We start from the raw sequence: 13,463 nt of genomic DNA, 5'->3' as shown, positions 1-13,463 counted from the left end.
GATACATTAAAAACTCCCTGCATATGGAAAAAAACTAAAGCCATTTTATGCACTTTATATAATTTGCTATAAAATAATGATTGGGGAAAACCAACTGCTAGGGACCACACCAATAGCAAGAACGACCGTTCTTTCCCTGTGGCCATCGACAATATTTTACAGTTCTGTCAAACAATGTGTGTAGCGAAAATATAGAAGTCAACTCACCTGTTCAGGCTGCTCCACATCTAGTCCTGCACGGACTAGATGTACATATCCACACTAGCCATGAGTAAGACGTTTTTCGAAACACGTAGGCCATTATTGCTGTAGGGCTACAAGCTGTAATGTATTGATGTTCACCCAATAACTTTTTATGGTACAGCATTGGAATAATTTTAATCAGGGATAAATACATTTTGCTTTTCATAGAAATATCCGTTCACCGCTGGATTACTCTTCATGTGTGAATGTGTGTAGTGAGGTAAAAGCAAAAAATCCAGACTGCTGTGGATGCCTTATTAAGCATAGTGTATGTTACACTATATGGAATTAAAATATTTAAAGGTATAGTTCTAAGGAAAGATGATCAAATCTTTTGAAATTTGAGTTTGCAGCTGGGGCAAGTTATTTCCAAAAATTCAATATGCAGTGCATATGTTTACTGCATATTGCAAATACTCCAATTACCCCCCAAAATACATACACATTCAGGCCATCTAAGGCACCTTTTAAGCTCTTTAATGCAATTATACCCTTAGTAATACCAAAATTACCTCCAAGTATATTGCTCTGGGTAAATGATTGGCAACCACTCCTCACTGCTGTTTTATCACATTCACTATTTGGACAGTATATTCAGCATTTTTTTTATTTTTCTCCCTGTTTTGTTGCTAGTCTGTGATCTGTGTTATCTTTTCACAAAACAGATTCACCCCCAAAACGGTTGCTGCCCTGTATTCCCTGATTTGGCTTTTAGGCTTTTATACAGGCTATGAGATTCCGTGCTATACCAACTGATGTGATTTATTATGAGCTATCTATGCTATACTATCTGATATCTACAATATAGATACTGGGCAAATGCCCTGGAATAAATAATAAGGACCAAAGAACTACAAATAGTACAGTAACGACAACAGGTGAAAACACACACCAACAGCGGAGTATAATCCTCAATGTAGATTTTATTAAGACACCAAAAATAAATAAACAAAACACATTAAACATTAAAATAAGAACCACTGGAAACCAGTAACAGGACACAACATTACCGGCATATAAAAGCCAATACATAAATATAATAAGTAGAAATTCAATGCTCCATGGGATGCCAGCCAAACACAATATCACAGCATCTCAGCATGTGCTTTAACAGCTAAATGCATTGCATAGTACGAGTAAGTGCATAGTGCATAGGGAATATAGGTCTAAATTAGACCTGACAATGATATAGACCTTAAAAAAGGAGACATGATATACTTACTAAATAAATAGCAGCAATGTGCCGGTAAAAGGTTGGTCCCTGCCGCCCCAACACACATTTCGTCGAGACTTCCTCAGGAGGCGTGCATTGGGGGGGAGGGTTTTGACTATTTATACAGTGCCTGGCCAATGATGACAAATAAACTATTCCTGATTGCAAATATGCGTCCATACAATCACAACCGCCTGCACTGACGTCCAGCAACATCCGGTAATAGCGGCGCATGCACCACCGCCATGGCGACCAAGGAACCATCACAAGAGCGGCCGTGGAACGCAAGCAGGCAGAGCCGTCAAGGAGACAGAATCTGCATGCCGCGTGCCGAGCGCCACCCACACAATGGTCCGGAGCCACAGAGGCAGAGCATGCGCACACCGGACCCGCACAGACTAACCCTTAAGAGGCCAGGAAAAACTGACGGGGATTGACAAAGTGAGTACATAACAACATATAATACAAGGCATAATGGCGTGAATCATTAAAATCAAAACATAAATAAATTTCAGATAAACATGTGCATATATCATAGTAATCTGACATCCTGGTGATGTCCGTTTCCATGGCTTCAGATTACTACGATATATGCACATGTTTATCTGAAATTTATTTCTGTTTTGATTTTAATGATTCACGCCATTATGCCTTGTATTATATGTTGTTATGTACTCACTTTGTCAATCCCCGTCAGTTTTTCCTGGCCTCTTTAGTCTGTGCGGGTCCGGTGTGCGCATGCGCCGCCTCTGTGGCTCCAGACCATTGTGTGGGTGGCGCTCGGCGCGCAGCATGCAGATTCTGTCTCCCTGACGCCTATGCCTGCTTGCGTTCCACGGCCGCTCTTGTGATGGTTCCTTTGTCGCCATGGCGGTGGCGCATGCGCCGCTATTACCGGATATTGCTGGATGTCAGTGCAGGCGGTTGTGATTGTATGGACGCATATTTGCAATCAGGAATAGGTTCTTTGTCCTCATTGGCCAGGCACTGTATAAATAGTCGAAACCCTCCCCCCCAATGAACGCCTCCTGAGGAAGTCTCGACGAAACGTGCATTGGGGCGGCAGGGACCAACCTTTTACCGGCACATTGCTGCTATTTATTGTCAGGTCTAATTTAGACCTATATTCCCTATGCACTATGCACTTACTCGTACTATGCAATGCATTTAAAGCACATGCTGAGATGCTGTGATATTGTGTTTGGCTGGCATCCCATGGAGCATTGAATTTCTACTTATTATATTTATGTATTGGCTTTTATATGCCGGTAATGTTGTGTCCTGTTACTGGTTTCCAGTGGTTCTTATTTTAATGTTTAACCCCTTAGCGACCGCCGATACGCCTTTTAACGGCGGCCGCTAAGGGTACTTAAACCACAGCGCCGTTAATTAACGGCGCTGTGGAAAAAGACCATAGCGCCCCCCAGAGGCCGATTTTCTCCGGGGTCTCGGCTGCCGAGGGTAGCTGAGACCCCAGAGAACATGATTCGGGGGGGTTTTAACCCACCCCGCATTTGCGATCGCCGGTAATTAACCGTTTACCGGCGATCGCAAAAAAAAACAAAAAAAGAAAAGCGATCTCTTTTTAATTTCTCTGTCCTCCGATGTGATTGCACATCGGAGGACAGAGAAAAGGGGTCCCAGGTGGCCCCCCAATACTCACCTAGCTCCCCCGATGCTCCTCGTGTCTCCCGGTGGGCGCCGCCATCTTCAAAATGGCGGGCGCATGCGCAGTGCGCCCGCCGGCCGGCACCAGGAGAATCTTTGGGGTCTCGGCTGCCGGGGGTAGCCGAGACCCCAAAGAGCATGATCGGGGTCGGTATTACCGACCCCTGTTTTGCGATCGCCGGTAATTAACTGTTTACCGGCGACCGAAAAAAAAAAAAAAAAAAAAAAGTAAAGTGTAATTCTCTGTCTTCTGATGTGATCGCACATCAGAGGACAGAGAAATAGGGGGATTCGGGGACCCTAGCATAGTCACCTAGGTCCCTGGATCCTCTTGCTGCTCCTCCTGGCCGCCGGCAGAAGAACATGGCGGACGCATGCCCAGTGCGCCCGCCATCTGTCTCCATCTGCCGGCCGGCAGGAGAACAGCAGTTGGGGCTAAAATTAGGGTTAGGGGTAGGGTTAGGGGTAGGGTTAGGGGTAGGGTTAGGGGTAGGGGTAGGGTTAGGGTTAGGGTTAGGGTTAGGGGTAGGGTTAGGGGTAGGGTTAGGGGTAGGGTTAGGGTTAGGGTTAGGGGCAGGGTTAGGGGTAGGGTTAGGGGTAGGGCTAGGGTTAGGGCTAGGGTTAGGGCTAGGGTTGGGGCTAAATTTAGGGTTAGGGTTGGGGCTAAATTTAGGGTTAGGGTTGGGGCTAAACTTAGGGTTAGACTTCTTTCACACTTACGTCGGTACGGGGCCGTCGCAATGCGTCGGCCCTACATACCGACACACGTTGTGAAAATTGTGCACAACGTGGGCAGCAGCTGTAGTTTTTCAACGCATCCGCTGCCCAATCTATGTCCTGGGGAGGAGGGGGCGGAGTTACGGCCACGCATGCGCGGTCAGAAATGGCGGATGCGACGTACAAAAAAACGTTCCATTGAACGTTTTTTTGTGCCGACGCTCCGCCAAAACACAACTGATCCAGTGCACGACGGACGCGACGTGTGGCCATCCGTCACGATCCGTCGGCAATACAAGTCTATGGGCAAAAAACGCATCCTGCGGGCACATTTGCAGGATCCGTTTCTTGTCCAAAACGACGGATTGCGACGGAATGCCAAACGACGCAAGTGTGAAAGTAGCCTTAGGGCTAGGTTTAGGGTTGGGGCTAAAGTTAGGGCTAGGGTTGGGGCTAAAGTTAGGGTTAGAGCTGGGATTAGGGTTAGGGTTTGGATTAGGGTTGGTATTAGGGTTAGGGTTGGCATTAGGGTTACGCTTGGGATTAGGGTTAGGTTTGGGATTAGGGTTAAGGTTAGGGTTGTGATTAGGGGTGTATTGGGATTAGGGTTAGGTTTGAGGTCAGGGTTGAGATTAGGATTAGGGGTGTGTTGGATTTAGGGTTTTGATTAGGGTTATGGTTAGGGTTGACATTAGGGTTGTTTTGGGGTAAGGGTTGTGATTATGGTTAGGGTTAGTGATTAGGATTATGGATCAGGTTGGGATTAGGGTTAGGAGTTTGTTGGGGTTAGGGTTGGAGCTAGAATTGGGGGGTTTCCACTGTTTAGGTACATCAGGGGGTCTCCAAACACGACAGCCAATTTTGCGCTCAAAAAGTCAAATGGTGCTCCCTCCCTTCTGAGCTCTGCCGTGCGCCCAAACAGTGGGTTACCCCCACATATGGGGCATCAGCGTACTCGGGATAAATTGGACAACAACTTCTGGGGTCCAATTTCTCTTGTTACCCTTGTGAAAATAAAAACTTGGGGGCTACAAAATCTTTTTTGTGAAAAAAAAAAATATTTTTTATTTTCACGACTCTGCATTCTAAACTTCTGTGAAGCACTTGGGCATTCAAGGTTCTCACCACACATCTAGATAAGTTCCTTGGGGGGTCTAGTTTCCAAAATGGGGTCACTTGTGGGGGGTTACTACAGTTTAGGTACATCAGGGGCTCTGCAATCGCAACATAATGCCCACAGACCATTCTATCAAAGTCTGCATTCCAAAAAGGCGCTCCTTCCCTTCCGAGCTCTGCCGTGCGCCCAAACAGTGGTTTACCCCCACACATGGCGCATCAGCGTACTCGGGATAAATTGGACAACAACTATTGCAGTCCAATTTCTCCTGTTACCCTTGTGAAAATAAAAACTTGGGGGCTACAATATCTTTTTTGTGGAAAAAAAAATATTTTTTATTTTCACGACTCTGCATTCTAAACTTCTGTGAAGCACTTGGGCATTCAAAGTTCTCACCACACATCTAGATAAGTTCCTTGGGGGGTCTAGTTTCCAAAATGGGGTCACTTGTGGGGGGTTACTACAGTTTAGGTACATCAGGGGCTCTGCAATCGCAACATAATGCCCACAGACCATTCTATCAAAGTCTGCATTCCAAAAAGGCGCTCCTTCCCTTCCGAGCTCTGCCGTGCGCCCAAACAGTGGTTTACCCCCACATATGGTGCATCAGCGTACTCGGGATAAATTGGACAACAACTATTGCAGTCCAATTTCCCCTGTTACCCTTGTGAAAATAAAAACTTGGGGGCTACAATATCTTTTTTGTGGAAAAAAAAAATATTTTTTATTTTCACGGCTCTGCATTATAAACTTCTGTGAAGCACTTGGGCATTCAAGGTTCTCACCACACATCTAGATAAGTTCCATGGGGGGTCTAGTTTCCAAAATGGGGTCACTTGTGGGGGATTTCTACTGTTTAGGCACATCAGGGGCTCTCCAAACGCGACATGGCGTCCGATCTCAATTCCAGCCAATTCTACATTGAAAAAGTAAAACGGCACTCTTTCTCTTCCAAGCTCTGCGGTGCGCCCAAACAGTGGTTTATCCCCACATATTGGGTATCGACGTACTCAGGAGAAATTGCACTACAACGTTAGTGGTCTAATTTCTCCTGTTACCCTTGTGAAAATAAAAATTTGTGGGCAAAAAGATCATTTTTGTAGAAAAAATGCTATTTTTTTTTTCACGGCTCTACGTTATAAACTTCTGTGAAGCACATGGGGGTTCAAAGTGCTCACCACACATCTAGATACGTTCCTTAAGGGGTCTAGTTTCCAAAATGGTGTCACTTGTGGGGGGTTTCCACTGTTTAGGCACATCAGGGGCTCTCCAAACGCGACATGGCGTCCAATCTCAATTCCAGCCAATTCTACATTGAAAAAGTAAAACGGCGCTCCTTCTCTTCCAAGCTCTGCGGTGCGCCCTAACAGTTGTTTACCCCCACATATTGGGTATCAGCGTACTCAGGAGAAATTGCACAACAACTTTTGTGGTCTAATTTCTCCTGTTACCCTTGTGAAAATAAAAATTTGTGGGCAAAAAGATCGTTTTTGTAGAAAAAATGCAATTTTTTTTTTCACGGCTCTACGTTATAAACTTCTGTGAAGCACATGGGGGTTCAAAGTGCTCGCCACACATCTAGATAAGTTCCTTAAGGGGTCTAGTTTCCAAAATGGTGTCACTTGTGGGGGGTTTCCACTGTTTAGGCACATCAGGGGCTCTCCAAACGCGACATGGCGTCCAATCTCAATTCCAGCCAATTCAACATTGAAAAAGTAAAACGGCGCTCCTTCATTTCCAAGCTTTGCGGTGCGCCCAAACAGTGGTTTACCCTCACATATGGGGTATCGACGTATTCAGGAGAAATCGCACAACAACTTTTGTGGTCTAATTTCTCCTGTTACCCTTGTGAAAATAAGAATTTGTGGGTGAAATGATCATTTTTGTGTAAACAAAAGCGATTTTTTATTTTCACGGCTCTACGTTATAAACTTCTGTGAAGCACTTGGGGGTTCAAAGTGCTCACCACACATCTAGATAAGTTCCTTAAGGGGTCTAGTTTCCAAAATGGTGTCACTTGTGGGGAGTTTCCACTGTTTAGGCACATCAGGGGCTCTCTAAACGTGACATGGCGTCCGATCTCAATTCCAGCCAATTCTGCATTGAAAAAGTAAAACGGCACTCCTTCACTTCTAAGTTCTGCGGTGCGCCCTAACAGTGGTTTACCCCCACATATGGGGTATTGGCATATTCACGAGAAATTGCATAACAAAATTTATGGTTACATTTCTGTTTTTACACTTGTGAAAATAAAAAAAATGGTTCTGAATTAAGATGTTTGCAAAAAAAAGTTAAATGTTCATTTTTTCCTTCCACATTGTTTCAGTTCCTGTGAAGCACGTAAAGGGTTAATAAACTTCTTGAATGTGGTTTTGAGAACCTTGAGGGGTGTAGTTTTTAGAATGGTGTCACACTTCATTATTTTCTATCATATAGACCCCTCAAAATGACTTCAAATGTGATGTGGTCCCTAAAAAAAATGGTGTTGTAAAAATGAGAAATTGCTGGTCAACTTTTAACCCTTATAACTCCCTAACAAAAAAAAATTTTGTTTCCAAAATTGTGCTGATGTAAAGTAGACATGTGGGAAATGTTATTTATTAACTATTTTTCGTGACATATCTCTCTGATTTAAGGGCATAAAAATACAAAGTTTGAAAATTGCAAAATTTTAAAAATTTTCGCCATATTTCCGTTTTTTTCATAAATAATCGCAAGTAATATCGAAGAAATGTTACCACTCACATGAAGTACAATATGTCACGAAAAAACAATCTCAGAATCAGCGGGATCCGTTGAAGCGTTCCAGAGTTATAACCTCATAAAGTGACAGTGGTCAGAATTGCAAAAATTGGCCTGGTCATTAAGTACCAAATTGGCTCTGTCACTAAGGGGTTAATGTGTATTGTTTATTTATTTTTGGTGTCTTAATAAAATCTACATTGAGGATTAAACTCCGCTGTTGGTGTGTGTTTTCACCTGTTGTTGTTACTGATATCTACAATGCATTATTAATAAGCCTGCCTGGTCACACCCAAGGTCATGCTACCATGGTAGCTTTCTTTGGTTGGTTGACGCAATCTTCTGCATTGTGTAAAATAGTGATGAGCAGTTTTGGCAATTCATGGGAATGTAATCTCAAATTGTTTGATTTCCTTAGGTCCATGGAATTCCTTAAATTTAACAGTAATTTGATTCACCTTAAATCAATTTGCTCAACTCTATTTGTATTGCCCACATTCCTAGATGTTTAGGGTAATGGAGACAAGAGCATCAGCATTCTAAGTGATAAATATGAGTTGAAGGAATATTGCTCACTCCATTAGTGGTTTCATTAGTGGTTTATGGTAGTAGAGTTAATTGCAACTTACATGGTGATCAAAGGGAAGTGTGTATGAGTACGGTCTTATTCTATTTTTCCCATTTTATCTAGTGAATGGACTAGACATGAGCAGGTATGACAAAATCTTAATTTGCCAAATTGTAAGTATTTTTCTGGAAATACCAATTTGCAGCTAAGTTTGTCTCTGAATTCAGTGCTCTTACTGTATTATGCTTTAGGGTCTATCCAGACCCCAAAACAAAATAAATGTAATATTTAGAAAATAAGTAAACACATATACTCACATTATTGTTCATCTCTCTGACCCTTCTGTTCATCACTGTCCCTGTCTGGTCCTCGGTACACTTTCTTTTTACCACTGTTGCACACTTAATCCCCAGACTGGATGGTGGATGATGGATAGTGAAGGGTTTAGAGAGGTGAATAATAAGGTGAATGTACATTTTTTTAATCTTTTGATGACCCAATCGGCTGCCTTTTTATTGAATGCATTACAAATGTCTGCATTTTATTGAATGTGGATTTTTATTGTAGTGTTCGAGTAGAACTCAATTTCACTGGAATATATATTATTCACTCATCTCTAAAAGGCATTAAAAATATTTTTTCTTGAAGGTTTATGGTAATTGATAGCCGAATTTCAACATGTCTAAAGTATGTGAGAAGTTAACAATATCTGATGTGTAGTGATTTACGCAATACCCAAGTTACAGTGATGTATCCTACTGTATTGTCTCCCAAAGAGAACACAAAATACTCATTGTACAATGCAAAATTTGTTTTTTCTTCCTGCCTTGAACTTAAGGTACCTTCACACTCAGCAACTTTGCAGCGAGAACGAGAACGATCCGTGACGTTGCATCGTCCTGGATAGCGATCTCGTTGTGTTTGACACGCAGCAGCGATCTGGATCCCGCTGTGCCATCACTGGTTGGAGCTAGAAGTCCAGAACTTTATTTTGTCGTCAGGTCGGCGTGTATCGTCATGTTTGACAGCAAAAGCAACGATGCCAGCAATGTTTTACATGGAGCTAACAACCAGCGAGATTGATAAGTGAGTCGCCGTTACGTCATTGGATTCTTCCTGCATCGTTCTGGCGTTGCTGTGTTTGACGTCTCTACAGCGACGTAAACAGCAACGCTGCAGCGATCGGCTCGTTGTCTATATCACTGCAGTGTCGCTGAGTGTGACGGTACCTTTACTCTGCAGAACTAGCTTAGGAGGGAGTGTGTATCTGCGATTAAACAATCACACTTCTTTGTGAGAAAAAATATTTGTACAGTTTAGGTTCTCTTCTAAAAGCATTGGCTGATGAAAAGGTGCATCACACATGCACCATATGTGTCACACAGAATGGATATTTTTCATAATTCATAATAGATGCATGTTCCTACTCCAAGTGGCATCGTGCAGCGTCTATATATCTGATATACAATATACATAATCTCTAAATTTTAAGATATTATTGTGATAAATTCTGGTTATACAGTTTCTGTTTTCTTCTACTAAGTTTAGGCTTGAATTCAATTCAAAATGCAAAAATCAGAAGAATTTTTGTAAATTGTATTAAAGGGACTCTGTCACCTGAATTTGGAGGGAACAATCTTCAGCCATAGGGGCGGGGTTTTCAGGTGTTTGATTCACCCTTTCCTTACCCGCCGGCTGCATGCTGGCTGCAATATTGGATTGAAGTTCATTCTCTGTCCTCCGTAGTACGTGCCCTGCCAAGGTAATTGTTCCCTCCAAATTCAGGTGACAGAATCCCTTTAATTTTGATCCACTCCAACTCCTAAAAAAGGGCAATAAAATGCTACACAAAACTGCAATTTCAAATATTTCTTAATCAATGTATTTTAAGAATATGGATTGCTTTGATCTACCAATTATGAGTCAATAAATAAACTTTATTCACTTTGTAGAACTAGAAACATGCTTAACATTGACTGTTATGTTTTATTTTTGATATGCAAATGAATTTCATATCTCCCCAAAAATATTTATGTATCACCCTTATTGGAATGAAAACACTGCTAATTAAATTAACTTACTTAGTTTTATTGGTGTTACACAATATTTTATCTCCCAGCAAGTACCTGCAGGCAGTTTTTGTATAAATGATTATTTCACCCTTTGCATACACCAATTCTGTAATATAGTACTTCCAGTGGTTTCTAGGAATTTGTCAATTAGTGTAAATATTGCAATTAAAGCAATCAAATCCAGACCATAATGTGTGACATCTGTTTTCCTCTTTCCTTTTAACCATGTTAAACAAAATAGCCTGGTGCATAAATCCTTTGCAGTACCAGAAGCAATTTTGTTAAGACATGAAGTGAACATATGTTGTCTACAAGCCTTCAGGCTCTAGCTGAAAAAGGGAAATATAGCACTTCAAGGCAAATATTGTCCCAACAGAAAATGTGCCAAAACCAATATGTCGGTATATTGTCAAGTCTATTTTGCCATAAATCACATAGTGATTTGTGCATATTTAAGGGTGGTGCAACTTTGTATCTCCTCTAATAAGCAGAGACCGTAAAAGAAATTGATCTTGTTTATGCTATAGGCAGAAAAATGCTGAAAACTAAAATACGTTTACACAGTTTCAAAGATAACTTAATTTATCTTGTTTAACTGAATAATTTACACTTACAGCAAAACTACAAGTTCTGTCAGCTTTTAATGTTCTCCTTATGCCCTAAGCTGTAGTGCAAGTAAATGATTGAATTTTTTTTAATAGTAAGAAATGCTTTATTTTATTTCTTGCTTTTAAATTTTGCTTTTAATTTACCACAAATTTTGCTAAATTATTTTAACTTTAAAAGTAAGATAAAACTTAGTAAAATCTGATTATTTTGTGATGATTGTAGACTAATCTAAAGTGTTTTGAGAGAACCTGACTGTCCCATTATTTTGGAGATCTGCAGAAGTTGCAACTTCTAAAGAAATATTGCACATGAATAGTTTTGTCAAATTTTCCATCAAAATTGGAAACTACTGTGACAGTTGCATGCAATTTGCTGGAACATGTATGAAGTCACAGCACACCGCCAGTCTTACTATTAATTTAGGTCTAGTTGGCAGTATGTACACTTTGTTCCCAATTCATAATGACTGGGCTGGTGAAGTGAAAACGCCTAAGGCTAGGTTCACATTGCGCTAGGTGAGTCTATCTAATGGACACATTTTTAAGTACTGAAAACGAAATATAACACACATACTAACGGGCCCATAGACTTGCATTGTGTGACGCATCGTGACGCATGCCAAAATTGGTATGCGTTTTTCACATAACATTTTTTTCTGACGGACCTTGGAACGCGGCTTGCAGCGTTTTTGGGTCCAGCCAAGCTAACGCAATACTAACGGAAGCGTTCATTCTGCCATAGAAGGCTGTGGCAAACGCAGTCAGACGGAAATCATGAAAAATTTCCAAATAGAACCACACGTTTTAATAGCGTTTGAGGGTGGTCCATGTGGTCATGTGACATGAAATGTGATTTCGGCCATTAAAGGAGGAATATCCCACCCACACATTTCTCCTGAGGCCTACTGCATGTGACAGAGTCTTGCAAGAGATCACAGGAAATGTAAGTACATTTCTATATATATATCTCTGTATACATCATGGGAGTCTGTATTGTCCGTCGGATGTGTGTGTACTAAAAATGTATTGCTTTGTTGCACGCAGATGTCGGATACTGATGTCAGCAGCAGCAGCGTGTCTGCGGTGTTTTCTTCTCAATCGGTAGGTTTGCACTTTAAAAAACCACAATAATGTTGTGTGAAACTCCATTGTATTGAGCTAAGCAGGTTTATAAAAATCATGTTTTTATTGTAAATAGGAGTCTTCTGAGCCCGAGGCTGCTAGACCCCCCCAAAAAAAAACAGGCAAAAACCACAAAGGTACATGGCACACATTTTTAATTTTTCAGGCATAAATTTATTGATCCAATTAATGTAATTTTTTTTTTCATTTCACATATACAATAGGTTGTGGCACACGGAGGACACAAGAGAAAGAAGGTTCCTCGCCGTCTGTCGTCGCCAAAACTGCCAGTGGTAAATATAAAACTAGACATTTTCTATCCAATATTTATCAACAATCTATCTATTCACTTTCTATCTACTATATCTATAAACTATCTATCCACTATCTATCGCTCTATGTATCTATCTATCGCTATATCTATGTATCTATCTCTCTATATCTATGTATCTATCGCTATATCTATGTATCTATCTCTCTATATCTATGTATCTATCTATCGCTATATCTATGTATCTATCTATCTCTGTATCTATGAATATGGCCATCAAGTGAAATTGACCCTTTCAACATAACTTTTTGTGTTTACATAGTCCAAGTCAGCGACCAAAAAAAAAGGATTGTCGTTGACGAAGAGCCATTGACTATTCACAACGAGACACTGATCAACCTTGTGGAAGCCAACCCCTCCATATGGGACCAGAGCGACAGCTCCCACCATGACATCGTGAAGAACCGCAAGTTGGAGAAGTCGACAATACATGGAGAAGTCGACAACCTCAAAGAAAAAAATTGGTAAATATTGGTGATGTTACATTGCAAAATGTGAAAAAATAAAAATAAATTTTTCTATCCTATCTACCTATCCACTTGTTGTCTACTATCTATCTCTCAACTCTCAACTATCTATACACTATTTCTCTATTATATATCTACTATCTATCCACTATCTATATATCAACTATCTTAACAAACTATCTATCAACAATTTTTCTACTATTAATATTAATATATCTTCAAACTATCTATCTACTATTTATATAACTTATTGTTTTTTTGTTTTTTTTTTAATTTAAAGCCGATGCTGTCCATACCCGTTGGAAATCCATACGCGATCGCTTTGTCCGTGACTACCGCAACAGTCAAAATGCACCAAGCGGATCAGGTGGCAAATGGGTGACCCCGTATGTGCATTACGACCAATTGCTCTTTCTTCAAAAAACATTGTCTCAGCGCTCGTAAGTACAAATAGGTCTGTGTGCGAGACAAAATTGTTGAAAGGAAAATAATTAATTTTTGTTTTTTTGGGTTACAGCATGATATGCAGTACCACTGCACGTAGACCGGCAGAGGAACTGGAGCCTTCTCCAGTGGAACCAACCCAACCTGAAGA

Source organism: Ranitomeya imitator, chromosome 4 (assembly GCF_032444005.1).
Source record: "Ranitomeya imitator isolate aRanImi1 chromosome 4, aRanImi1.pri, whole genome shotgun sequence".
Taxonomy (NCBI): Eukaryota; Metazoa; Chordata; class Amphibia; order Anura; family Dendrobatidae; genus Ranitomeya; species Ranitomeya imitator.
Note: the sequence above shows the minus strand (reverse complement) of the source record.